This window comes from Dermacentor albipictus, chromosome 4 (genome assembly GCF_038994185.2).
Source record: "Dermacentor albipictus isolate Rhodes 1998 colony chromosome 4, USDA_Dalb.pri_finalv2, whole genome shotgun sequence".
Taxonomy (NCBI): Eukaryota; Metazoa; Arthropoda; class Arachnida; order Ixodida; family Ixodidae; genus Dermacentor; species Dermacentor albipictus.
The window spans coordinates 127110812-127136986 of NC_091824.1; the positions used below are offsets into that span (position 1 = coordinate 127110812).

Here is a 26175-nt window from a genome sequence, read left to right on the forward strand (position 1 = left end):
GTTGCACACACGCTCACGTCAGACATCTAGTATAGCTGTACGTCTTACACTAACACGTCAGTCCACCTGGTTATTGCCTTGCGCAATCGCAATCGATGTTTGTCAGTCAGTTACGAAGAAAATGGTTCGTGTGACATCGATTCGCACAGTGCTTGTGACCTGCTCCTACATGCAAACTTATTGTTTGCCCAAAATATTCGCATGCGAAGAAATATTTTGCATTTGTGCTGACGTCCGTTTTTGCAGATTATTGCTGTTATGAAATGTCGTACGGTGCTAGTACGAACAACTATTCTGGAATGTACCACGATGCTTGTTTCAAATGACAATCAAATTAAACTTTGAGTTGATATTTCAATGGCCGATGACTGCGCTCAACACAATCTTTGCGCTTGGAGTGTTGCTTGTTTTTCTGGGCACGAATCGGCGAAATAGGTAGTTAAGTTCCTACATCAGGCTATTGGCAGTGCTTGTTTTTTAACCGTCACTACAACGTGACAATATGCGCCGAATTATTTTACAACGCAGTAAGTGCAGCAGCAAGCAATTCATAATTACGAACAGTATAAAGTACAGAACAGAGCCGTGTACTGAAGTGCTGATAAGTGCCTCAAATAGATTTCCGGTCTTAGCCTGCAACTCTTCAAGCCACCTCTCCGTACCCTGCTATTGCGTTTATTCCGCGCAGGTTTATTCTCTCTTTAGACAGCATATAGATGTTCGACGTGCTTCATGTAGTGTCACCAGGACTTTCAAATGGAGGCTCTAAACTGCAATAAATCACGAATCCGTTTGGTGAGAGACGAGCATTTTACCACGAACCTCATCGGGCAGCTTCGAATGATTCGCACTAATTGGTGTTACACTCCCCTGCGACCTGGACGCTTTGGTATCTGGCGCACCGAAAGGAGTGAAGTAGCCGAACGCAGGGGTCTCAGAGGCCCGCACATTTTTCAGTGGGTTTAACTCAAGAAACTCTCGCTGGGGGCCACAGCGACGCTAAAGAAAGTTCCGTGCCTGATTTGGTATGAGTCATACCGCTCTTTCTTGCTGTCGTGTGAATGCTCGATGTGTATTACCATTCGTGAAGGCCCTCAAGCAACATTTCTCCTTCCTCAGCAGAATATCATTCGCGCCTTTAGAATTCGGGACATTGATGACAAGTCAAGGCACGACGGCAGGGTTGCGGGATCTGACCAGCCATTTACCCAAGGCAGTGCGTAAATGCCTGCGCAGATTATTCTGAAGTATCCTGTGTCATTGACTTCTTAATTTGATGCGATTCACTCATATTTTATATATACTTGCACGTCCTTTTCAATATTGTTTCGATGTTCTGTGTGGCAAAAGTTCATAGGGAAGAATTCATTTGCATGAATTTCAGAAATTTTTTTTTTAGTTTTCTTCAGCTACTTGATCAGGCAACATCAAATCTCGATCATGTCGATTTCCCATGCATTCCGAAACGAGTCCATGCAGACACGTTAAACTTTATTCAGACAAGTTCATGTCTTCGTCAAATTTGAGGTTAAACCCGTATTACACCTGTCGCCTAAACATAGCAGAATAATTAATTGACTCTTATATGAACTCTACTTAATACACCGGATGGTAAATTGATGCTGATTGGTTAAAATATGCTTTATGACTGGCATATTTCTTTACCTATGTAAAAAAAAACTTCATTTTTCTTTTCGACTCGCGAATGGCATAGGTACATTTATACGTGCCCCTTCTCTGAAATATATTTAGTAAGAGCAAAAGCGGGTAATATGTTGAACCCCTTCTACGAGACTGCATAAAGCATAAACGGTAGCATATGCCTTTCCTAAGCCCAACAAACGCCATAGCTTCTGCGGAAACCTGACAGCTTTATCACCTTGTCTCGTGCCTCCATCCTGGCCAGGCAGCTGACAACGGTGAACTCCAGTAGCGCCGAGAACACGAAGCCCGTGCAGGCTCCCATCCACACATCGATTGCCTTCACGTATGAGACCGGAGGCAAGTTGGACTGTATACCGGACCCCTTGGAAGAAATGGTGAGCAGCGTCGTCACGCCCAGTGTGGTGCGCGCCGGAATGGACTCAACGTCGAGCTAGAAGGACACCCACGAGATGACGACTATGAGCACTGTGGGCAGATACGACTGCACCATGTGGTAGCCCAGTGACCGCTGCAAGTGGAAGTCGGCCTTCAGGCAGCTGTACTCCCCTGCAGCACACATACATCAGAGTGAGAGAGAGAGAGAGAGAGAGAGAGTAGAGAGAGAAAGAAAGCAGTAAAAGCAGGGCAGTTAGCTAGTATTTGTACAGTTTGCCACTATAAATCTGAGCGGGATAGCGAAAAGGAGAAGACGTGAGTATAGATTCATGACGAGCACTATGCAGAGTGCAGCCTATCTATTGTTGGTGGCTCAGGTGTGTCGCTTTCACGTACTGTAGAAGAGGTCATTAATACAGGAAAAATCAGACATCCACCCGCTTGTAGCAACTGCTAGAAAGGAAACCCATACGGGTTCTTCGAAAGGAAGCCTGAGAGTTGAAGAAAAATTTGTCCTGGTCCGGGACGTGAACCCGGGACCACCGCCTTTCTGGGGCAGCCACTCTACCATCTGAGCTAACCAGGCGGCTAGCAGATGTCAGGGCGAAGTCGAACTTGTCGACAACGCGAAGCAAAAGCAAGTGTTTGACGTAGTAGTTCTGCGGAAACCCGCAAGGCGGAGAGAAGTAATAATTAAAGGGAAAATCAGACATCCACCTGTTTGTAGCAATTGCTACAAAGGAAACCCACACGGGTTCCTCGAAAGGAAGGCTCAGAGTTGAAGAAAAATTCGTCCTGGTCCGGGACTGTAGAAAGGCTCGTGTGGCTTTCTGGGCTGATAAGCTGTGAGTCCGAGCTACGAAGTCCTTTGCTTCTGTAAAAGGCCCAACGCCCAGTTTACACAAGGCACACTCGAGATTCTGGCTTTGTTTGACGAGGAGGAAACAGTGACACAGAAGACGATCGATAATATCTTCCCATCTGCAGTTCGGGCACATGGGCAAGTCAGCCGTTCCAGAGCAATAGCTGTATGAGTTAGGGAAGGCTACTCCGAGCCACAGCAGTGTTGCGTGACACTTGTTAAGGTGCAATAGAACGCGAAACGATATGAAGTAGAAACAGAACTGGAACAAGCACTGGTTAATGTAGAGTTCTTACTTCATATTGTCTCTCTTATTGTTATGCACCAAAGCAAGAGTATGATAGTGTGCTGGTCATATCAGATTAAATTATCGCTTTGACATTCCAAAGCAACACGTGAGCAAGTGGTGTGCCGTATAATGAAAGACTTTGGATCAATGGGCCCTTTGTGATCATTTAGCACGTAGTTAAATCTAAGCTAGCAATAATTATTGCATTCAACTATCAACGTATTGCGGCCGCCGCTGCTGAAATCTGAACCCGTCATGTTGTGTTGGGCCCGCAAAACGTCATAGCCACTAAGATACCATTGAGGAAAGCAAAATATACCTGGAGGAACTCAATGACCTATTTCGTGAGTAGTCTAGTTAAACATTATTTTTTACTGCTTGCTTGAACTTTTTGTGTCGATTTAATCGCATCATGCAGGAATTTTATTAGAAACTTATAGGACCATAGAACAGTGGTATTTTATATCACTTCATTACGACGTTCGTGCTTTGTGCTGCAGTAAAGGTAACAGTAACGTATTGTGTGCTTCGAACTGGTTTCTCACACAGAAAGGAAAGAATGAAAAAAAAACGGGCAACAGCTCTGTGTTCATTGTTCGTTTGTTTACCGCCATCCACCGTGTTCCTTCAAAGGCGTTTATTGCTTACATCGGTGTCTGAATATCCTCGCTATTCAGCGTATTTCGTTCAAGAGAGTTTGTTCACTGTCTGGATTAAATTGTAGCGATGTCTAGACATCTAAAAAAATACGGAATGAAACGCGACAAACAAGTAGCGCCGTTGTCTGGTGCTTACTTGTATGCGTAGGCCAGGGGCGAAACGCTGAATCGTTCACTGGGTATAACATGAGGCATACTCGTGGCAAAGTTTAACCTAGATCGATAATCTTGCAACATTCTCGATATCTTCAGATGTGGACGCCCCAGGGCGACAACTGTTTGGCGCCGGGTTATTGACCAAAGCATGCACGACTCGTATACTGCCCATGGGAAGTATTAGTCCTCCTATTCGGGTACTTTCGAGAGCTGAAACCGCGTACTGTTTGCACTTACTTGCACAAATCTTTGTTGTTTTCGGTACACTCGCAAAAGCGTCGTACAGCTTTCATTTGCTAGTTTGACGGCCAAGAACTTTCGTCATAGGAAAGCTCAATTTATAATAAACACTGACAAATACCATGCACTGTATATGCCGTTCCTAGCGCAACCTTGCGTTGGCCATTTCTTTGAACATTAAAACTTCACGTAGCTTACTTCAAACTCACACTAAAAGCACAAAAATAGTTTATGTGCAGCACAAGAGCCCCACGCTTTGAGCAAAAGTTCGAGTATCCTGGCCAAAAAATATCGCTGGGTTGGTTGCTTTGTTATCGCTTACAAATAGCGTAAGTAATGAAGAAAGACAGCTAGGAAGACGTTAGGCCATATGGTTATCGATGTCTCCCCCTTTTTTTGTGTGTGAGTACTCCTGCATAGCTTGTAAGCCGTTAAATACTCTGCAGTGCTCGGCTGCGTACGTGAGATAAAAGATCAAAACTGTGACTCAAAGTGCGTTATGGCGTATGTGGTTGAAATCTCGAAAGCGTAAAATGCCTGCATTGATGTAATCATAAATTGTAACTTCAGATGCAACGTCAATTGTTGGTATAGATCCTCAATATTGAAATGCTTGTACCTTGCCGGAGTTGATTGGTGTTCACATTTGATTGAAGAATGCAATGAAGACGGCAAACATAATGGCCTTAACTGTGCAGACAACGAAATGACTGCAATGAACTACATCTGTGCACGTTGTGTTAAAGTGCATTTTTATTTTAAAAGAAATGTGAGCAGCTTAACGACCCTCACGCAGGTCAACTGTTGGGAGCAAACATAATTAGATTATGTTATCTTCTTTAAGTTAACACGGTACTTTGCACAACGCCATACATGGATTTTTCACGTCACTTAATAAAGCGAGAACAATTTCCATGCACGAGACTATTTATACGAAAAAAACTTAACACATGATTAATACAGACTGAAAAATGAAACTTTCAATAATGTGATAGTTCTCTCAAAATCATTGCATTGAAACTGCCAATATAAAGATGACTGGACTCTACGCTTTTGAGAGCCAAGGAGGCGCAGTTATGAAACCTATCAAAACCACATTTCCTAACATAAATTCCTTTACAAAGGCACTTCGTAACGTATTTGTCATCCATAATGTGTTGGCACGCACATAACAATGTTTAAGCGCTAGCAATGTCACTTTCTTTCCTCATTATTTAGAGTATTTTATTCACAAACGAGTCAAAATCACGTAGATCACAGGCGTCTCCGATGGGCTTAACAATGTCTTTCTCCGACATTTAAGCTACGGATTTCTGGCTAAAATTCTAACGAATTTATTACTATGCAGAAATAAGGAGCGTTAGCTTTTCTACGACTCTAGAAACACTTATTAACCCTTCGTGCGACGCAGACTCCAAACCTTGCATTGCAATATTGCGTAGAATAAAGCGTTAGTCCAAGTTTAATAATCGCTCTTCTAGTAGATATTTTAGCGCATCAACGTTACTTACGCTTCACTTTTTTGTATACACATTGACCTCAATTGCCATAAGGAAACATGAGCTTCAACTGTATCGTTACCATGCCTATTATTCAAATCGATCACCGCTGATTGATGCTTTAGATCGCCAATTTCGACACGTCGAAGCCGTTTCTTATCCACTTAAGACCATCCTGTTCAGGCACTGAACGTTCAGAATCAGTCTAAATGTGATTATTGACCGACCTTTTTGCGAACTAGTTTGCATATGTTAATTAATATTTGGGGTTTTACGTGCCAAAACCACTTTCTGATTATGAGGCACGCCGTAGTGGAGGACTCCGGAAATTTCGACCACCTGGGGTTCTTTAACGTGCACCTAAATCTAAGCACACGGGTGTTTTCGCATTTCGCCCCCATCGAAATGCGGCCGCCGTGGCCGGGATTCGATCCCGCGACCTCGTGCTCAGCAGCCCAACACCATAGCCACTGAGCAACCACGGCGGGTTTTGCATATGTTGTAGTGAAAAGAAGCGTGGCTGTCACCTTCTGCCGGGCTCGAGAAAAAAACACGCCGCTCACGATTACGCCGCACTAGCATCAAAATGTTACAATCAAGTGACTCCCAGCAAGTCAAGAATTAAATTACATCGCCGGCTCTGCCTTCCGACAGTGCTGAGAGGTGATAATTAACCGAAATAACGCCAGCTGTTCACTAGCGAGCTTTGGTTTGGAGGCGGAGTGGCTTTATTCCGCGGAAGTGTGTTTCTGAAGATCCGCCGCATGCTCAACATATGGACCGGTCATTTTCAATGAGTTTCCAAGAGTTCCAAATCCAGACAAGGGTCGCTGCCGGTGTGACTGCGCAGTTAAAGAAGGGTGCGTCGCTAGAAAAGCGTCGTGCTCGAAACTATGCTGCACCCGCGCTTCAGTTTCATGATGGGCACTCAAATTAGGATTCGCAAGATAACAGCAAAGCAGATTCAAACTCTGACGCCGATGATGTTTTGAGTCAGCATGGAACATCCGCAGCTGTTCACAGAAGAGTTTCCTTTGCGGCTTTGAGCGGTCTCGTTCCTTGTGCGCGCTTATCTGCCGATAATTTTGCACGACCTGAGAGCTCCACTGATTGTGTTCAGGGTGCATACTTCGCTTGGTTGGGATGTGCTGCCCTCGGCGGCAAATAAACTTCGTTCACGCCAAGAAGGCCGCCCGTGGCACATCTCGGCCCAGCACTACTGATGAGCGCAAGACAGTGTAAAACTGCGTGGGATTTCTTCCTACTGTTCTTCTCCGCAGAGGTGACAAAGATAATCTGCAACAATGCAAACGGATATGCTTGGATGCATAATCTTGCAATTGCCCAGATACGCTGAGAGCAATCGGTCCGGGAACAGGTGCATGACTCTAGAGGAATTGGTGAAATAGGTTCCTTGAACTACTCATCGGGTCATCCTCATAAGGCGCCGAAAAGGCGGAACTGCAAAATCTGTTACGAGGACCACAAATTTGAACAAAAAGCAGACGTTTTGTGGGAAAAGCGCAGAGTGCATTTATGCTTCACAAAATCCAGGAGCTGCTTCACGGCACCGCATGAACGATGAACTGATCTTTTTGTATCCGAAGGACAGCGGCATACTGAGCATTTATTTGTTCAGACGCTATTCCTGGGCTATGTATGTTTGAAATCTGTAGCCTGAACTTCGTTTGATCTTAATGTTCTTGTGGACGTTTTTTCATTGTTGTTTTTATCAACTGACAGCAGGAATGAAGGTTTCTAGAATTTTTATGTTTTACCTAATAATCTTTTTTTTGTTTGGCACGTATGTTTTTGGAAATGGCATTTCCATATGTACAATGTTGTGTGCTGCAATGTTTGCAGAAATATTATTTCTAGTGGTAACTATTTTTTTTCCGAAACCTACAATAAATTACCATTTTCTCGTGGTAACGAAACAGTTCACATATCAGTAGCACTTAGCGCCACGCTACTCATTCAGCATGAGGCTATACGAATCATCACTCACATTGGATACTATGGAAAGTCGGGCGTCACTGCACCCTTGCAGTACGTCTATGGCTTGGAGTAGCATATTCAAATGCGTAATCTTTTATTATCGGAATGGCCAACAGCCAACTTTGTGAGTTCTGCGGGTGCAATGAAACAATCAGGCACCTTCTTTCTCAGTGCTCTTGTTTCAACCAGTAAAGAGCAGTCCTCTCAGCTACTCCAGACAAACTGGACAAGCTCCCAATGACAGAAAACAAGATCCTTGGAAACTCGCCTGCGCAAACATCAGCGCAATCCGCAATGCAGGTGCTGCCGTGGTACTCAAAAGACACGGAACTGTCTGACAAATTGTGACTGTGCACTGTATGATGTAGGATTGTACGGTGACACTATGTAACACTAAGAACGCCTTTGCGGGCTGCGTCACAGTGCCCACAGAAACAGTTCGCGTGTACGTGCACGTGTGTATGTGGGTTTCTAATTTAAAAAAAAAATAAATTTTTTTCATCCTCCTCTTTCTTTCTGGTCAACCTCCCTGTCTTTCCTTGCGTTTCTCTTTCTCTCTCTCTCTCTCACTCTCGCATACTATGCACCTACCACCCCTATTTTCAGAAACCGGAAACTAGTTTATGTTGAATGATTTCATGTTAGTTAAGCTAGGCCACTGTTGCTTATTATCCGATTCATGATCCTAACGTTTCGTCATTATACGCACCGTAGTGATTCCAATAGATCTAGACTTGCATGTTGAAATAATTTACTTTCGAGGATTTGTACTAAATATGGTAAACAAACAAACCCTCCGTCACAAAATTTTGAAACTCATTAACAGGTTACACTTAAACTTTCGGATGCCTAACAAATTTCAGACGACTGCTAAAAGCACATATCTAATAATTTCATATAAGGTTTACTCTGGTCCTTCTACCAGGTTTCTCTTTTGCTGATGCTTTTCTCATTGAAATTTATCTTTCCTGGGCTCCTTGTATTAATATTGGTCATTGACAATTTTGTGCTTTGACTGCTATGCGCTGAGTACTGTTGGTTAACTTTTTAGCTGCTATTCTATGTACATCTTAATAGTTTTTATCAAAAGAATTTCCCTAGCGATCCTTGATTCGGGGACCCATTTCTGATTATTTGTTATTATCCGCTGTACTATATACTTGAAATCAACAAATTCAATCTGAAACTGAAACCTCTAGTCGCTATAAGATGATTGCCGCTTTGGTAAAAGCCTTCCCGAGGAAATATTTTCTCACTACATCTTCGCGAGTTCAAAAAATATATTGCAATGTATTTTCTGATGAAACCAGCGTACCATCTGATGACGGTGTATTCGTTACACTACGGCGTAGAATGTGTTGAACTAACAGTTTGCTGTGGAGATTATGTAAAGTCCATGGTGTTCTTTACGAAGAAATTTAAGCTTATATGAGCGTGTTTTTTCTAAGCAGTTATTATAGGAAATTAATAAACAGGAGAAGTTCTTTCTCATTTCAATTTCACTCACTGTTTAGTATATTAAAAAGTGCCGTAAACGTTTCGTTGCATGCTCAAGCAAACTTCGATAACTGTATTTGATCTCACAGGCATAAGTTGCTGAATACATTAACTTGTGTGCGATGGCTGTACAAATAACGGTGCACATAATTGGTTTATAAAACTTCTTAAAGATATATGAGAAAGGAAGCATTAAAATAGTCAAATTGTTCTTACGTAAACGTTTCTTCGTTTGCGGGTGACTAGTATACTCCACTCGCCGTTAAATTTTGGTGCCTACAAAACTCTTGTTCACTCCTACATAAGCAATTTAGGAAAAACGCAGGCGAATAAAAAAGAGAAGAAAGAGGAAAGGCAGGGAGGTGAAGAAGAAGGAAAAATCTGGTTTGATAAAGTACACTGGGTAAAGGGGAAATGGGGCCAGCCCAGATGAATTTCGAGCTCTATTATTCCCCCACGTCTTGGTTTTTCTTCATTGACTGTCTGGTCATAGTTTTATGGGTTATGCACTTCTTGAAGAAAATTGTTAGAGACACGTCTGGGATCAGGAGACACACAGTGTTTAAGAAACTCAGCAAAAATACATATTTGGCTCCGTTGAACTGCAGTAAAAAAATCTTTGTCTGTAGCTCACCAAAATATTCCAATGCTCGCAAGGCTTAAAAATCACATTTGTTTTCCCCACATGGCACTTTCCTTCAAGAGCATAACTGAAAATTTAACACATTGGTTTAGACCATTAGCGCACTTGTAAGTCGAGATAATCTCTCGTTACCTTCCCTGTCTTTCCTTTGCCTTTCTCTCTCTCTCTCCGACGTAAAAGAGTAAGCAAATTAACAGGGAGACCAAGACGATGACCCCAACCAAATAAAATGTACAATAATCCAAGAGCAACTCAGTGGGCAATTCTGATTGCTAGCACAATGTGTAACACACCACGAGCCAGTCCTGCAATAGCTAGCACAAGAAATCTAGATAATATGCGGCATAAAGTTAAACAAAATAGTGTGTATCTTACAAAAACAGCTTGTTCTTTAGCATATAACACTTGAAGCACTGACTTTAAAGTTTCTGCCAACATGTAGATGGTACGGGAGACTTAATTTCCAAGGCTCTTACGAAAGACTACCTTATATTGCTTCAAGATGCATATTCCCACGCAATCACGCATTAAAACATTTACATAAGCTTTCAAAGCAGGAGAAGCAATATTGGGAATATAAAATGTTATCTCCTGTTTGCCTTGAGTTTCGAATGTTAAGGAAAACAATAACGAACCGTCTCTCATGTCACACTGCGCTAAAATACATTTGCGTTGTTTTCAGTCATTAAAACTATACCACGGAAATCCTGTCGTAGATTTCCAGACTGAAATACTCATGAAGGCTCTTAATGAGCATTTACATATCGGATCATCTTATTACTAACATATCGAAATGAAACGACAGTCAGATATAATTTTAAAAGAAAAACTTTTCTTTTTTCCGCAGGCATGCACGGGTTACGGTGCTTTTTTTTCCTTTGACCCTGCGTTATTACTTCGCAAAGAAGCATTATTCTTTTTTGGATTTTCATCTCATACGTACCGATGTGAAATTTCTCCATGCAGATTGACGTGTTTATATTCTGAATCTCGAACTGTGGTAGCTTCAGGCCTTCGAATAGTATTATCGGATTGGTATCAGACCACTCCAGATGCAGTTCTTCGGTTGTTTTCGAGACTGCAAACAGGAAACACATTCAATGTCAACATTTTCGTTGACATCCATGTCAACGAAAAAAAAAGAACAGAACGGATCACTCCTTTAATGGTGCTGAGGTAGAGTTATGGTGATCAATAATGCTTAGTGGTGTTCGAATAGTACCAGAACTGCGCATAAAATAAACGCATTTCAAAACTCGCAAGAAAGATACACTGGCACAAAACGATTGCCAATGGAAGAAAAGAAAACAGTTAAGCTAGTGAGAATACTTACGTTGCAAAATACCTGAGTGGAACATGCCTGAATAATGATTTCTTTATTTCAACACCATCACCACAGGTTAGTGCTTTAATCTGGCAAAAAAATAGGCTTCCCACTATAAGAAATATCTCTAGATGGACGAAAGCATTTTAATTACGTTTTTACACTTCTCCCCTGCTTAAGTGCCCAAAAGTTGTAGATGCAGAAAAACTGATGTATTCGTAGGAGACGATAAGATTACATTATTGTAACAAAATGCAAACAAATGACGAAAACTAGTATTTCCTCTTATATATTTATTATGGTAAGCGTCTTGAGTACTAGTTGAAGATTACTCGTCGCTTTTATCCCGATATGTCACGTCGATCAAGTCATCAGCCATGTCAACGACAAGCCTTAGAAGGACATTTACACGTGATTGCTGATAAGTAAAGGGCGCTTTGCGGAATAATAAAGGCAAGAAAATATATTTGCAAAGGAGTATTTCTCCGACTTTCTCACCAACTAGTTTCAGTTCGCAGTAGAGGATGTAGAATTAAACAGCGAGCGCATTAGTACTATCAATAAAGCGAAACACTAACCTTAGACGATGCAATACGCCATAATCGCAATTAAGCTTATATATACTGTCTGAAAATTTTCAGGAACACGATATAGCTTCTACTAAAGAATGCAAAGATCTAACAAGGATATTACAAGCAAGCTACAGCCTTGCAGGCGCAGTGTACTTCGGAAAACGCACAGGCGTAGTTTTTGCGCACCACCTTACGAGCACACTGATTTGCTGAATGCATATAGAACACCTCGTGTCAATAAAAGCAGATTGTCATACACCCTTGGTATATGCTGGTGGTCTTGTAAGTTAAAGATCACTCTCGCAGACCACCCAGTCTTCTGCTCCTGTTATATGAAATGCAAGTAATATCCGTATTACGTGGCCCCATGTCAGCACTTCGGTGTACTCATAGCGCAGAATGGCATGTCTAGAGCCATGGAAATGAAGCAAGGGTATAGCACAAGTGGTGCTTTCCTGCACTCGTGTTCTCTATCGCCGTTGTGATACGTTTCTAGTCCGCGCAAATCACTTGTATCGAGGGCATGCCGAAAGGTGTGACACAATATATGAAGCTAACCAAACAGCAAATTTTCAGGTTAATTGTTATTTCATTGGAAAACATATATACAAATGTACACAGAGGAGTACTGAACATTACTGCATCAATCAAACGCAAGTGCCGCTAAAGTCAGGTTTACTTAGGCAAACATGAAGGTGGTACGCAAGGAAAATGTTCTTTGCTTCAAGCATGCACGTCGCATATTTCATGGTTCTGTTATGAGGAATGCTCATGCAAGGTAACTTTTTGCGAAACTTATTGATATGAGAAAGGAAGGCTACAGGGGTTACCTTGAACGTTGAACAATTACGTGAACCAAGCATTGGCCAAGCGTTCTTAAATACCTCATTGCATGCGAGTGTTCGCACAAAAAAAAAAGGCTTATGACCGTTTGTTGCTACTCTTCAGCACCGAATGTAGTGAAATTGTTGTTACAAAGTTTAGAAGCTTCGTTATCCGCTCTTACAGTGATCGATTGTTCTTTGCGTTCAATCAACAGTGTTTCAAGTGTTCGGTACTGCTTTTGCTTTTGGACTTACATGAGGCGAGTTCGATGCTGCAAACTTGGGAGTCCATAGGAAAGCGATATAAATCCATCATACATGCAAACCTTAGCTTGAGCCTAGATAGAAGAAAATGAGAATGTTCGATCAAGACGAGAACGTTACTTAGACACCTTGGTAATCGTTAGAAATATTTCGGGGCCCTAATATATTTTTTTAGCCTTGATTTGGTACCAAGAATTTCGGTCCATCACACTTAAAGGGATACGGACACAAAATCTGAACATTTTACGATAATACAGGAAATGAGTCCTCGGTGTGCGAGTACACCGAGAACAAGTAGTCACTTCGCTCATTTTTCAGCGGATGGCCTTATTTTTGGCGTTTTTGTGAGCGCGCGCAACGCCGCCCGGCCCAAGCGAGTTGGAAGGCGTGACGTCACGAAACCCCCGTCGGATAGCCAGCCGGCCGGCCACGGTCATTCGAGGCGCACCGCCGCCGCAATCGCGAGCATGGATTCGGGTTCTGGTGTCTCTACCAGCGATGAGTACACGTCTGCAGACGAGGACCGTTCCATCTTAACAAGAAATATAACCGCTTACGGTTGCGAGCCTTCTGCGTCAAGCGGCGAAGAAGAGCAGGCGGCCTTGAACGTGCCGGTCAGGCAGTCCGGGCTAGCAACATGGTAATTGCTTTTTCTAGTAAACTTGAAGTTCTGCAGCAGCAGTTTGTAAAGTTATGTTATGTAGGATGCAAAATGCCTAGTTTCGTGACCCGCGTTGAGGCAGAAAGGGAGCTATTACGGTTGAATCGTAGGTTGCGTAGCTCGTCGCTTTGTGCTTACCTACGCTGTCGGCTTTCGATCGCTGCACACTTCGTTTTTACGCGACGACGCACGGCATGTGTAGAATGTTCCAGCCGTTTCATAGCCCTGTGTTTACGTCTACATTCACATTCACGCCATTAGAAGCCATTTACTGGTTGAACTCGTTGAGATGGGCGGCTGCGCTAGGGACCCGTCGACCAGATCACTTAGCTACATCGATTCTGTGGACATAGACAAAGGAAAGTCTTTTACTGTGACATTTACTAGGAAAATGCTGCGCGAACAACCAAGTCATGAAACCCGACGCATGATTATGCAGAGACCTATGGAAATCCGCAATTTTTTGCTTGAGGTTGAAAAGCAACGTGTGAAACGGCAATGTAGATAAATGTGCTGCGCATTTTAGATTACTACACATGTATGCTGTTGTCTGGCGTTCATTCACTGGCTGTGTTTTGTATATTTGATCAATTAAAAGAGCGCTCGTATGCTATCGTTCAGTATTAGACGCAGCGAGAGTGTACACAACATGACTATTTTGTTTTGTGATAAACACATGCATCCGCAGGGTAAACAATTTCTGTCACAAGCCGAGAATATCTGTTCTTGCACAGCCAATGAAAGGGTAATTTTCCTTCTTTCAACAGGCACTCCTGCTGTCACCGCTGCGGCTACATGCATACAGAAAGAGAGAAGGTCTGTTGCCAGAACAACAAAAGTTGGCGAACACAGCTAACAGTTACGAATGCATCACTAAGCACCCGCTCTTTGAATTGTATTGCCTCAACAGGAGCCTTTTGAGCGGCATGCCAAGGCTTTTGAGCACAGCCGGACTGGTCGCATAAGCATCGTCGACGAAGTGGTCCGCGCAAATGAAGCCATTTTTTAGAAGTCTCCATGCTGGGTGTGGTGGCTGACAGGCACGTATGCAAAGTTCACGCACCTTCTTGTCTCTGGGAAATGTGCGCGACGGTGTGTCACGACCGATAATGCTGTTATAAAAGCCGTGGGTGCAGTAATGTCTGGGCATTTTCTTCCGTCACGATGAATGCTTCAATACCGATCGACGACCGTGCGAACACGCTTGTAAGATGCACCACCTGCATGGAGCGCTGACGGGGATAATGTTTCAGACAGACCACGTGCGAACATGGAGCGCTGACGGGGATAATGTTTCAGACAGACCATGTGCGAACATAGCCGACGGCGATAAACAAACACTGCAAGGCACTGACACTCCGGAAAGACTGCGCCGGCTGTGGCTGACCTCGGCCGCGCGCGCGCGGGCACGCGGGCACGCGGGGGTATCATGACGTCAAGTTTCAGCTTCTCCCGGCGGCCGCTTGGAGGCAAGGCGCAACAGAAAATCGCAAAAGAAAGGTGTTTCTCGTTCTTTTTTTTTAAGCAGCTTGTTGTATTTGTCATTTTTAACAGTTCAACTTTTGTTCTGACGCAGAAAACCACCCAGCAATTTTTGTGTCCGTATCCCTTTAAGCTACGATAATTTCTCAAAGTGCCAGAAGGCTGCAACTGAGCTTTATACTCTCGACGTGCTATGAACTACATGTTTGGCAAGACATAATATGAAACGCCAAGCAACGTAACTTTGCTGATGGTTCCGTCATTCCACTGGGTGAAAAATACACGGAAAAAGCGTACAAGACAGCGCGAGCTACGTGCTGCTGTTTCATTAGCATGAAACAGAAGACTTGGCGGGCTCGTCTAGTAACGAGAAGAATGGTCTTTTTTCCAGGGTGTCTGTAACGACTTCACACGTTTATCCATTACTGAAACGAAGTCATTATTTCTTCTCCATTTTGCACATTGTTCCACTCCGCAGGTCCCAGGTGCCATTATAAGCGAAATGTATAATGAAATCTTTATCCAAAAATAAATCTTGAGAGTCAAACCATTCGTCACCGAATATTTTTTAGAACTGAAAATATTCTGCTTCTTGACTCATTTGGTAACACTGTTATGAATGTAGCTACATGACAGCCGATCTGAAAGATTTAATCAAGCGGCGCAAAAAAATAGTGCACATTCCTTAATAAGTTTGCGGCTAGTTCATTCGGTTTCAAACATTGCATGTATGACATTTTCCTGATGGTTATTCAAAAGGCAAAACAAATCACTAGCAGAAGACTATGCAGCAACCGACAGCGGAAAGCAGCGAGTGCACGCAATCAGAGGCCAGTGATTTACCTGAGCATGTATAGAATCTTTCCGTTCGGGTTGACGCGGACCAGTACATTAGGTACTGTGACATACTGGAACTCTGCATGTTTGGCATTTGCGAAGAATACTTCTGGCTTCCATATACGCTGCACCAGCTTTGGATCATTGAGGTCCAGGGGCCTGGATACGTTGGGGCTCGTCAAGCGATCATCTTGCCAAGTCTGCCGCAAATAAAGATCAACCTCATAGTCCTGAAAGTAGTGCAGAAAGCCATTCAAATATAGCACGTGGACTGTAGGCTGCAAAAAAAAATGCCAAAAGCAGTAGTACGGATGACACATCAACTGCAGCAAGTTACAATAAGAATGGTACTTCTGGAGGCATTATGTTGAAACTTCGAATGCTGATACATTTAGCAATGCCATTTTTTACTTATCCGGTCTGTGAAGTGCTCCTAATTCGCCGCTTTTCGGAAGCTACCACTTTTGAACAAGGCGGAACAAAAGGAGGGCGAGTTTTCAAAGGTAGTTTTCTCTATTATGAGAGAAAACCGACGAAGAAAGCCAGCACGCTTCTTTTCCCATTCTTTGTTTTGCCTTTTTTAGGTGCTCGCCGAGTGCCAGAGGTCGTTATTTTTAATTCTTGAAGTACGAAAGATAAACATGCAATTTATAAACATGGATGTTTATTATGCACGTGCGAACTATTATTTTTTATAACAACGTTTCATTCTTTATCTCTACAAAGTGATCTCTAAGTCGCAGTAAAAGGGCTTCAATATTTTCTTCGACACCAAAAGTAACATTGCCTCAATATTCTGCTTCGAATTTCTGGCACGTTTAAACCCGCCTGCTTCGCCGAACAAAGAAACATGTGTTCACATTGAACCTATGGAGAAAATGAAAACGACGGACATTTATTTAGCTACACGTATTGCGCATTGTCTGAGGAAATGCTGTGCACAGGTGAAAGAGCACTTCTCAGTAAACGTATGTAGCGTTTACCAGTTAGTGACAATAGCTGGGCAGTGTATATTTGTTGGCGGCCGTGAACTATGCAGAATAATGTACGCTTATGCAGACTCTGCGTAAACGTTTGTCCCCATCTGTGTTTACGATCACCAATGAGACATCACCAAGAATGGGGATAATCAACGCGTTTGAAGTTTTTTCAGCATGGTTGGGGACAATCACGCTGAGAGAGATATCAAAGCGTTACTCGGCCAACGCACCATTGTGGCTGGATTTATGGACCCGAAGCTGCGTATGTAGATTTCGCAAGCCACTTTTGTTGGCGTTCCTGAAAACGACAAAAACACACACACACACACACACCAGTTGTATAAAATTTTCATTCCCAGTAAGAGCATACAGAGAAACGCGCTTTTCGCGATCGCCTGAAACTAAACTCTTTGAAGCTGTGGAATATATAACTAGAGCAATGTTTGTTTTGCTTTACCCGTTCGTTCTTTGGAAGTATTAAACGACAAGCTGTCAAATGCAGGCAGCCAATGGGTCCCACAAATCCGCCCCCTCTCCTCCCCCCGTCCAAAGAAAGTTTTATAATGCGAACACACTATAAATATGAATAAAAAAGATGCAATCAAGACGGAATAGCCAAACACTGTCATGCGCTACTGCAATGTGCGTCCATCTGCTTGAGGCTGTCATGCGTGGCGTCCCTACGTTTACGGTCTTTCGTTTTCATCTCAACTTCGTTCTCCGCCATGTGGAGTCACCTTCCTTTTCGCTATTAGAATGTTTATGTTTCCATACGCCTGCTAACCCACTCACACCGTACAGGATGTGTTTATGCCTTGAGCTCGCGCGCACGTTACCACCGAATTGCAGCCCATTTCGGCATCTGTTCTGACATCCTCTCGTCTTGCTTCCTCGGCTTGGTGGGCTACAGCACCGTAATTTCATTACTTTGCATAGTCAGCAAGAGACCCCCTGGGCATAGGCGTGAATCTCTTTTATGGTAGTAGTTTTGTGTTCTCCTGATGGTGAAGAATTCCCTCGGGCGTCTAATTTTCTCCGGAATCACCAGCTAGAGTCTCGTTGTTGCGTCACGGTAGGGATATGAACAACGGTTTATCATGGGCAGTCACATGGACGGTGCGGATAACTAGGCGCAGAGCTCCACACCGTGACTGACGTTAACGTATGCCTAATCTCACTGGAACAGAAGTGCATGTGTTCGTACAGTAACCCTAACTTTTGCAAGCAAACAGAAAACAGGATGAAGCGTGGTTGGCAACTAACTTCGTGGAGCTCAAGTGTGTATTTCATAGCCCTAATAACATGGACACATGGCGACACATTTAATCGTGCAATGAATTGTCATAGACACACATACGTTCTACAAAATGCAGGTATAGGCGCGATATTTATATGCTACTTGTCCTACTTACTTATACTTTGTTTTTCAATGTAATGTGCTAATTTGCGGACCCTCCTTCGTACGGCCAAGTCTGCCAGCAATAGGCGGAAATGAAAATGCGTTCTAGCACATTGCTCATTTTTTTCCAGTTAGATCTCGCATTAAAGAAATGCTTCCATAGCTGCAGATATGCTCTCTTTTATTTTATTGATTTCAACATTTCAGATTTCTAGCTTATGAGAAGTGGATAGGCGGGCTTCCGTGAAGCCAATGTGCGATGTTTTGTGTATAGTAAGAACAATATAAATATTTCAGCCTGTCTTATATACTCGTTCATGAAATTCCTATTAACATGACATCTTTCTCGTCCGAGAGAAGAAAAATTATTATTTTCGGTCCAGTGGATGTGGAAACGACTCCTTAAGGAACATTTTAATGACTTGCTGCTATGCGTGATTACTCCCAGAATATTCAAAGGATTGCTATGATAAAAGCAGTAAAACTTCCACTGTGAACACTACATTTGCTTTTCATCTGATAAGCCATACCTAAGGGATATTTAGGCCAACCACAGCATATATCCAAGCATTTACGTTTCATGGTACTGCTATATACGAGGATTCAATACGAGTTGTCTGCTTATGTTTTCACATTTGTACGACTTGTTAAAATATTTAGGTAAAATCTACGAATCGGAAGCCACTGAAATAAGTTATGCTCTACTGAAACGTCTGAGCATAAAAGAACAGCAAGTTTGTAGGTCGTAAAAATATACATGAGATGATGTTTTGCGCAGAATAACGAAAGGAATTCAAAACATATCGTAGCGCATATATATATATATATATATATATATATATATATATATATATATATATATATATATATATATATATATATATATATATATATATATATATATATATATATATATATATATATATATATTCATTCACACGAAACAAAGTATTGTAGAATCCTTCCTTTCTCAAGCGCATCTTGCTGAAAAAGGGCAGTACAGGATCTCTGCGAAAGGTTGTAAGTGTAAAGAATTCACGGTATACGCACGTAGTAGGCGTGACATTTCAGTAGTATTTTTACAACCTTAAGACACTTCTAAAAGTGCACATGCAAGACACTGGAAATGTTAACGTGGTAACAATGCTGTAAAGAGAACACGCTAGTTGCTTTACTTTTGTTTTTCTTATGCAGAGGAAGCGCACGGGCATGCTATAGTGTGGGAAAACATACCCAAGTGTGTCGTGGGAAGGGCACGCCGGTCATAGGTTCTTAATAAGTCGTCAAGCTTCTCCAGGTCATCCAGCGCTCCGTTTGACCGCCTAAAGTGACATCGCTATTTAGTGCTCTTCTAAACAATAATCGAACAGAAAATTGTTAATGTGTCCGCTATTTCTTTTTAACTTCCTTTTGCTATATCAAATAAAACACATTGGAGCTTCCAACAGAAGACAACGAACACATATGACGAACATTTCTCAAGTGTCAGGATAAAGTTGCATTTATCTTTTGTCAGAAATAGTAGCTTCACGCGAAGATATTGCTATAACGTAATTTAGCTCTAAGAATAGTACCAGGCACTGAAATAATTCGTTACCGTTACAAATAGGGTGCTCGACAACATCAATGTCCACATCAAATAATGCGGAGGATTAAGTAAACACGTTGCAGTTACCAGCTTGCAATGAGGTTAACGCCTATAAAAACGTATTTCGATCACCTGCCAACTTTAGCACAGCACAGCAGTTACACAAGATGCAAAAACCTCTTGCATGCCAATAATAATCCCCGCATCAACTGACAGAAAATGACTGTTAAGCATAATTCGTAACCGCATTTACGGACCAACGCAAAGTCGGTGCTAATTTCATGCAACCTCATTCATTTTTGCTGCTTCAATATTCAACGTGCAGAAGAATAATACTTTTTAGTCCTCTAGTACAGTTGGACAATTTGGAATATGCAGATATGAAAGTTTGAAATGAGTCTATGGGACTATAGTTTAGCATGGACACTTATAAAATTAGAAGACTCATTACAACTGCTTTTCAGAAAAAAAAATACGTTTTTTATTCATTATTACATCATAGTGCCTAAGATATAGCACAATCTGAAAGCCACATTCGCACATAGTCAATTTCTGGCGCAAACAGCAATTTTTGGAGACGCACAGTTAAAGTGACATATCAGCCCAAGAACAAAACTGTATATTTCCATGACAATGCTGCCCGTACTCGAGCATATGTGGGATGGTCACTGTGGTAATGTCCTATAAAATATAATCCACGAGGTCAAAAATATATATCTCTCTCTCTTTCATGCGCCGCTTACTAACAATGAGCTCTGGTGATTAGACCATATGTTTCGCGTGTCAAACGTTCTGCGACTGCAAGACGTGTGTATACACCACCCTATCGCATTCTTCGTGTTCTATACCATCTCTGTGCAATGAAAGAAAGGCTATTTTACCTATGGCAAAAAAACAAAATAAGAAACTAGCCACACGATCAAAAGTCAAAGACATCAGAAAGCAGAGGGCTATGCGATGACTTCCAGCTGCCCTATTTTTCTGCATATTCCTACTGCAAACTCGTAATTCGTTAGCATGAGTTACGAACCAGCCCGAAAACCTTACTTTATTAAGGTCGATACTGCATGAAACACCACAATCTCTTTTTTTTTGGAACTGCACACTTTTTACACACTGTCGAAGCGTAAAACAAGTACATAGACTTTCAAAACAGTGCGAGGAGCGCGCTCACCTTTCCTGCGCGAGCGTCGTCCTGAGGAGGGACAACGTGACGCAAGCGCGCCACACGTTCAACGCCGAAAGTGGCATGCGCACTGTGCTCGCAGCAGCGGCCCCTTCGCCGAGCTCCGACTGCGCGTCTGGAGCTGCAGCCACGGTCGACCAGACCTATCCCTCCAGGCCGTGCTCGGGCTCGGGTCCGGACTGGAGCGCAGGCGCGCGGACGCGTGCTCGCCGCGCTTTCCACCGACAGCCTCGCGGGCAGAGCCAGAGTGGGAGCGCGCGCGCGCGGGCGTCCCTCCTTCCCCTTTCTTTCCTCCTCGTCCTCCGTTCCTCGACAACCGCAGGCGCGAAGCCTCGGCGATATCCAGACAGAGGGGCACGAAGACGGCGTGCGTACGCCAAAAGCGGCGGCGGCGGCGGTGGCCTTTGCAGCTTTCGCGAGTGGCACAGGCCGTGGCACAGTGGCTCGCGGCTGAACTTCGCGGCGATTTCCGACGCACCCGTTCTCGCTTTCCGAGTTGGTCGCGCTCTGCAACTGAAGAGAGAGAGAGGGATGCCATGGAGGTAGATACGGCACAATAATAGAGTCGTAGAAGAGGGGATGCAGGAAGAAACCCGGTGGGAAGCCGCCACGATGCGCCGTTTTTTGCTTGCCTTGCATAATCGAAAGACGAGCGCTGCGCGTCTCTTCGAATTAGGCACACGCGTGCCTAATTCCTCAGTACGTTTCCTGCTCCTTCGCCAGCAACGCAGCCCACGCAAACGACGAAAGCATCTCGCCTCGTTTGGAGGATTCCAAGAACTAACCAACTGCTTCCTTTTTTGCGGTTTGCTTTTCACCGCAGAAACGTTGCCAGCAAACTGCGCACGGTGCCTCTATTCGTATCGCGCAGTTTCCGTCTGCTGCCTACGATGCCTAAACCGGGACTTGTTTAATTATGCGGTTATAGCGTGGCGTCACTTCTAGCCTTCACTACGCTGAATAACATCTGACGCCATACCACATCGTAGCAGAGCGCAACTATATATTTGGGTCGACCTTTATGAACATGGACTCATCTCATGGAGAATTGCATCGTTCTGTCTTTGCTGAACTTTCGAACAAATTCTAACCCAGTAGTCGCAAAATTAGCCGTAGACAACTGCTTCCATCATGCGATCAAGGGCTATGGTCTTGTTATCGCTATCGTGAACGGCGGGGGGGGGGGGGGGGGGTTGCGAACGGGCACCAATAAAGAAGCGTCCTTACGTAAGAGATGCCTTGACGCAACGGCCTCTAATTTGCGACCTAACATCAGGCTTGCCTTCTCTTCTTGCAGTTCCTATTAGGCTGCACGCTAGGCTCGCTTAGTAGGACCGATATCTTCGGTATAGCCCCGTCATGTTCCATACTGCGGCTAGGTTACCAGATAGACATATTTAGTTAGGGGACCGGGTGGGGATGCTGGAAGCACGTTTTCACTGCTATTTGGTTTCACTTACATAAGGAAAAGGTCGCTATGAAGCATAATATAACTACGGGGAGAAATGCTGATTGTCCCGCGAAATTAGAAGACACTGCAATAGTGGAGGACATGCTGTCACACTTGAACTGGACGTTGAACAAATTGAATATGGTAAGGACAGAATATCATTGTAGAGTTTAACGTCCCAAGATGTCACAACTGGTGGTTGGGGATGCTGCGATAAAATGCTCCGTATTAATTTTGATCACCTCTAACTTTTTTTTCACCGTGCGCCTAGATTTAGCTACATTTGCGTATACGGATCTAATCCGCGACCTCTCACTCGCGATATGAATGCAACAGCTACTAAGCTGAAAAATATCACTGAAATATATCACTGAAAAATATGATGGTCCCCAAATATATCGGGGCAAAATGACGAATAACTTCTTTTTTTATAAACGAACCACATTCGCGCGCCGCGTATGCTGCTTTATAAATGTAATAGTCCCAAAGTTTCATTTCTGAAGGTGCCCAAATACCCTGTATGGAACCCGTTACATATGGTTCATGTCGTGCAGTCGTTCACGTATAGTTACGGCATCTCGGATTCACAGCGGCTTCGGTTTTGTCCAGGGAATGAAAACAAACACAAAAAACTTGGCACAGCAGCGCATAGTGTAGACTGCCGAAAACTTTTGTACTACAGAAATGGCGCACCGTGTAGAGTACTGCCCACAGCCTGCATGGATTCAGCGCGCAACGGCAGTACCAAGAAGTGTTGTCACCACAAATACATATTGCGATAACTAGCCCGTTCAAGTGAAACTGTGTCGGAATGCATGCAGTGGCACTGACGGACAGCTATATACGACTCTGCCGGCAGCATACTTGGCTTACAGAGATTTCAAGGGAGGGCTTTAACCAATCTTATGACCTGTTTACAGAAACCGGCATGGTTTGAGAGGATTCAATACCTTGCGACGCAGCATTCTGTGCATTCGTCATCCTTTCAGCGTATAGAGAACACCGCTCTTTTCCGGTGGTATTCTGAATCACTGTTCCGTAAGCGCTAGGAGCCCTTAATTGCGATGGTGCTCTATACGTCAGTCTAATTAGAAGGCAACTGGAAAGCAACGGCGGTGGCGAACGCGGTCATGAAGGCGGAGACGGCTATTACGTGTCGTACTTCAGCTGAGGGTCATGACCAGGAATTCAATATTTTTGGTGTTCTAGTGCTATCTATATAAATGGTGGCCCTATTATATAGTGAATCTTTCCCCCAATTCTTTTCTTCTGTGATCACCCACTGCAACGAGTGGCTGATATCTGCGATCGCCGCGTAGGCAGGTATCCCTTAGGTCAGTGACGAAGAACAAGAATAATGAAAAACAATGAAAAGAATTGTCGCATTATACAACTTCTCATCTCTATTTTAATATCGCGTACCGATCACTGTAATTCCACATCCTGTAAACAAAAAGCAAGCCTAAAATTTTCTCGATTCTCAAGCAAGTGGTGCAAATATCAAAGACGAGTTATGATGCACTGGTCTATTTCCAATACGGAAATACACTGCATTTGTTCCAGTCTAACGTGGAGAAAGTTATGTTTAATTTCAGCAGTGGCTCTGCTGCAAAACTATGTGCGTTGCCCAGCCACGATTCCTCAGTACTTCTAACGACCTGTTGGAGGCATGAGGCAATTATGCTGTGAAGTCGCACATTTCCCATGTGCGTTATACACGGAGGGAGACCGTAATCACAATATCATTTGTTCAAAATTATTCAATTTTCACATATGATATACAGAAGGAGGTCACTAGTCACTGACTATATTGAGACATTCAGGTGAAAAGATAAAAACATGTTGTAAATAAAATGGAAAGAAACGAAATTATACGCTGAAAGAAAAAGAAGATATCTCAAATAATGTCAAACCAAACGAAATAACACAAAAGGAAGATATATCCCCATTGGCACACAACGTCAAGTATCAAAAGCAAAGCTGTAGGGTGCATTTTAAATATGCGCAAAACTTGGGTACCTAACCTAACAGGCAAGGTCGTGTTTTACTAAAAGAAAGATAACTACGAATAAAACAAAGCTAAGCGGTGCACGCAAGCTGTCACATGTTGAGCAGAAGTATAGGTACTAACCACCAGAAATTTCTTAATTTTTTTTTTATTTAGTGTAGTGACTGAAAGAATTTTATGCAGAATGGCTCATTAAACCTGTTATCATTGTGCATCGGACAGATGAAAATCAAGCATAGATACCGTTTAATATTACAAATGCAGTGCGTAGTCCAGGAAACGTATAACACAGATAACATGGCAATGTGCAGCACCTTGGTAATGCACCATAGCCATGTGTATTCAACACTCTTCTTTGGACTTTCGTTGATATTAACGCAAATCTTTCTTTTCCACATGTGTTACATATTGGCTAACGCGCAACGGCTGTTGGATCCACACAGCAGTGCCCTTTACCCACGTGTCTAAACTTTCACCTTGTAAGATATTTGTGCTAGAGACTTAATTTCTTCTAGTGGAGGAAGTCATTAAAATTTCTTATGGAACCGGTAGCTTCCATCTCCAAGGAGTCACATCAAACCAAGGCACCCCAGCAAGTTTTCTAACGACGTAACACTCCGCCGTAGCCCAATTCAGTCATAATTTTTTTGTTAGCGCAACTACTAGGATCCAGGAACCATACAGCGATAGGATTATTTGTACTCTTTCCCGTTAGTATACAACGTCATCGAGTGTTGCTGACGAATCCCTATTTCGACATCGGTAAAAATAACACCACCCTATAACATAGCGCTCTCATGTATTAAAGCCGATAAAAGCATTGATAAAAAGGTATCATTTTTGACTGTGAAAGCTGACCAACTACTGGTCTTAAAGTTAAATACATTGCGCAGCTCTCTCGATTGATTTAACGCTGCATAAAATGGTCGATTCCGTAAAATGTACGATATGATACGCCGCACAGAACACCCCCGGTTTTAGTACACAATATTTCAAGGTCATTTAGATTTAAGTCCACCTATCCGAAAATATCGTCGCTGTATGACTAACGTTGTGCAGACTCACTGGCTCTAGGGTTTGACGCTCCGTTCGCTAAATATACCCAAGGCTACCGAATCAAAGAATTCCTGCGCGACAACCGAATTGATATTATTTACTTTTTTTACTTGAATAGCGTTGAAAGATTGAATTAAGCACTGTGCGCTATATGGAGCTGTGAAGGGGGCAAATAAACACTGCTAAGTAATATAGGACGGAAGGAATTGGGAACTCAGTACGATGGATTTAAATGAGCCTAGAAAAAACTACATACAACGTGTGGTTTTATGGTTGAGAAAGCGGCTCAAATTGCTTATTTAAGCACGAGGTGCAGATCCTAAGAGCTTGATAGCTTCACACGTTGTATGATCGAGCGAATGCCAAAACAGTAACCTTGGATTTGCACTTAACGATAACGAAATTTATCTGTGTATTTTTCCACCCTACAGAAACTTGAAGAAAGCAGATATTTCTCGGAAGCAAACTAATAAGGCGTGGAAGCTTGATGCGTTCGAGTTGGTGTAACATACTTGAAGAAAAAACAGCGCAAAGACACGGTCTAAAAGAAGAAAATGTACGATGGACAGGCGCTAACTTTTAACTAAATGTTACTTGAAGAAAAGGGTTTATATAAGTGGAGCAGTACCACCGTGACATCAAGACCTCTCTATCGCATCAG

The 26175-nt window shown here is 43.0% G+C and overlaps 1 pseudogene; it reads right to left on the reverse strand.

Annotated features, from left to right (window-relative positions):
* LOC135899595 (glycine receptor subunit alphaZ1-like) overlaps positions 1 to 21228 on the reverse strand; it is a 28685-nt pseudogene extending 7457 nt beyond the window's left edge.
* Between the last annotated feature and the right edge of the window lie 4947 nt (positions 21229 to 26175).